The 3,604-nt window shown below is 36.3% G+C and overlaps 1 pseudogene; it reads left to right on the forward strand.

The window, feature by feature from the left end:
* Positions 1–463: 463 nt before the first annotated feature.
* LOC118016250 lies at positions 464–2,575 on the forward strand (annotated as a pseudogene).
* Positions 2,576–3,604: the final 1,029 nt, after the last annotated feature.

Genomic DNA, 3,604 nt, shown 5'->3' on the forward strand with positions numbered 1-3,604 from the left:
AAAGTGCTCAGGAACGTTTTTTCAGATTTCCATAGTTTTTATTTACCATCCTTTTTCCAAACTCTTCCAAGTTCCCATACAGGCGGGATACCATATTACATTTAGTAAATTTTAGTAATGCTACAAAACAGTTCACAGGGAAGATAGCTGATTCCCTGGAATCAGAGTCCTAAGTCTTCTGTCTTGAGGACTTCATCTGCATCTCTCAGAGATGCATATGCCTACTGTACATGTGTGAGAACATCATTTAATCACTAGAGATTTCTCTGAGTCAGACAGGCCACCTTTGGCAACCATACATTGTTTCTTGTAGGAAAAAAAAATCTCCTTTCATTTTAAACCATGTAAAGCTGCAGGAGTAATCTAATTTCAGGGGTTTGTTCTTCAGATAGGAAAAAAATCCAGTAGGTGGTTTTGAAATCATATGGCAATTATTTTGTGAGACAATCAAATTGTTTCACAAATGTCATCTCATCAGCAGTCACATCATCTCATCGAGGTAAGTCAAAGAACAATTTATCCCTATTTTTAAAGGTAAAGAGAGATTAACTAAGTGACCCAGCTGGAGAGCTGGAAATAAACACTGTAGCACCAGCTCTGTATAAGAGCAACTGACAAATGACTACATGACAGATAGGTTGAAGAGTCTTCATAGTTTATACAGTTTATTAAATTTATCCTGGCATCTCCACTTACAAGTATAAAATGGGCTTAAAATGAAATCTGAACTGAAGAGTTGGGTTTTGTTTTTTATTTTTGTTCAAGATAGTTTATTCTTACTCCTTTTGTAAACTTCCTCTCATCTGTAGATTTGACTAGACAGGAACATCAAGGTAACACTCTAAATCAATGAAATGGACAACATATGAACAGAAAATGTTCCTAGTGAAATTCAGTTTTATAGTAAACTTCATTGTTCACCATATTAAAATATAATATTAAAAATGTCTTCATGTTGTATACCTTACACTTACACAATGTTATATATCAATTATATCTCAATAACGCTGGAAATAAAAAGAATGAGAAAGTTTTCTGATTAAAAAAAAAAAACTTCAAGAGATGATGGTGGCACTTTGCAGGCTGTTACTGGCTATTCCGTGGGGGCTGGGCAGCTGCAGTTGTGGAGTAATCATGGGCAAGAGACTTTAGGGTCTGCTCAAGGTTACCTAATAAATGCAAGAGCCACAGGAACTGAAATTTTTAACAACTTGGAACTACTAGGTCTCGATTCATTTACAATTATTGATGGAAATCAGATCAGCAGAGAATGCTGAAAACATTATTTTTTCCTATAAAACAGCAGTGTCAGCAAGAACTAAGCTCAAGTTGTGGAACTCTTGTAAGAATTAAATAACAATGTATCTATTAAGTTTGTGGAAGAGAGTTCAGAAAACCCAAGCAATGACCATTCTTTTTGCTGTAGGTTTACTATTGTGCTTGCAACTAGGCTCCCTGAAAGTATACTATTACATTTAGCTGAAATCTTCTGGAATTCCCACATCCCCCTTTTAATGTGTAGGCTATATATGGCTGGTTGGCTATAGGAGGATCATTATAAAAGAACATCGAGTAATAGAATTTTACTCAGATAATGTATTAGGAGATCTACAACTAGATAAACCATTTCCTGAGTTGAGAGAACATTTACAGCCTTACGATTTGGATCATATTGGGGGATGGAGGGAAGGCCCATAGCCATACTCCATTGATTGCTATAGCTAAATATTTAGCACAGTAGAATAATGGAACAAATGGATGACCACCTAAAATGTGTAAGGAAAAAGAGAACCTCAGAGATTTGATTAGACAAAGGATTCTAAAGAATGATACTGGGGCTCCATAAGATGAAGATAATTTTTAAGAAGCTTTTAAAAATATAAACACAGCAATAAATACAATTCAGATCCCAATCAATACTAAAGATATAATTAATGATGATTGTTGCATAAATATCAGCAAACAGACTCCATCTGTTTGGATTTTAGCTTATACCTGAAAGGACTTTGTGGCCAAAGAGGTCCAAGGATACTTACCTGTTTGAGGCACAATTCCCTATACAACTGCAGATTAGGGTGCACCCATAAAGCAGCAAACCACTTACTATTAAAGCAAACAAAGATGCTTCTGCTGTGGTAATCATATTGACAAAATGCTGCAGTCCACAGGCCAGGCAAGAGACGCCATTACAAAGTAAGAATTAAAATTATTCTGCAGCAATCTTCCATTTCTTCGAGTTTTAAGATATACATCCTTAACTAAAGAATATGGTTTGAACATCATTAACGAGGATGAAATTATTTCCAGTTTGGACATTCCAGATAATGGGACTGTGTTGTACTTAATCGTATGGGCTGTTAAAATATTTCATTAACAACATGGCAGACAACCAGGGGTACTTAAACTATCAGACTGAAGAACAACTTCCTTTAGGAATACAGGTATTCCATTTCACCTGTAATGGTGAAAGATGATTATGATTACAAATTTTGCTAATGGGGAGCTGTTGAGTCACATGATGACTGCATTCTTTGGAAGAGCTGCTGCCCAAGGGTTTAATCACAATTACCACTAAACCCTGTAAATTTAATAACACAATTATGTCAGCATGTCACAAACTTCAGCATCCTTCTGTTTATAAAATAAGCACCCTATGTAGTGTGCTTATGACTGAAACTGTAATTGTCTTCAGATTATGCTCTAGTCCATAAAAGTCTCCTAAGGGAGAGCTGTTAAATTGTTGTTTCCTTAATAAACATTTTTCTCATTTACAAAAGGAAATATGTATTTCAAGTGATTCTGCCATCTAATGACACAGAAGAAAACTGGTACTGTCTTATACTCTTTATTATATCTGGGTAAACAGTTTGGATGAAAACCCAAAGCCCATTTTCCCCACAGGGGAATTCAATAATTGTGGATGGAGGAGGAGAAACAATCACTTTCCCTTCTTGAATCACTCTGTTTCACTTGACTTTCTGGATCCCACCCTGACTAGATTTTCGTCCTACACGTTGACTGTTACTACTCAGAGTCCTTGGCAAGTTCTTCCTCATATCCTTAATATCAAAAAATTAGAGTGCTCTGGGGTTTCATTCTTTTTTTCTTCTTCTTCTGGGGCTTCATTCTTAAACACTTCTCTATCTTCTACCAACATGTATGTTTTGGGTGATGGAATCCAATTGCTTTACTTTGAGTATCACCTCTGAAAGAATAAATCCAGGTGTACACTTTAAGCCCATTTCTCCTTCCTACATTGTAGATACACTATGTAACTGCCTACATGTGGTAGTGGTAGTTTTGTACTGTGTCAATTTGGCTAATCTGGGTTAGTATTTACAAGTTAGGGTTGATGACAAGGGGAGAAAATGAGATGTGGAGGCAAAGCAATGGCCACCAAGCAGGCCTGGTGCTGCTAACACACATTTTTGCTGATCTCGCTCACTTTGTTAATGAGGAAATTCACAGCATCCATCTTTTCTAGCTGTTACATTTTCTCTTTTCAACTTCTCTGGTTTGCGACAGAGCACATCGTGTTCTCTATAGTGAAGTGATCTGACTTCTCCAAGCAAACTTCATCAGTGATATAAGAGGGAGTAAGAGA

The sequence above is a fragment of the Mirounga leonina genome, unplaced genomic scaffold (assembly GCF_011800145.1).
Source record: "Mirounga leonina isolate KUSES-001 unplaced genomic scaffold, KU_Mleo_1.0 Mir_166, whole genome shotgun sequence".
Classification (NCBI taxonomy): Eukaryota; Metazoa; Chordata; class Mammalia; order Carnivora; family Phocidae; genus Mirounga; species Mirounga leonina.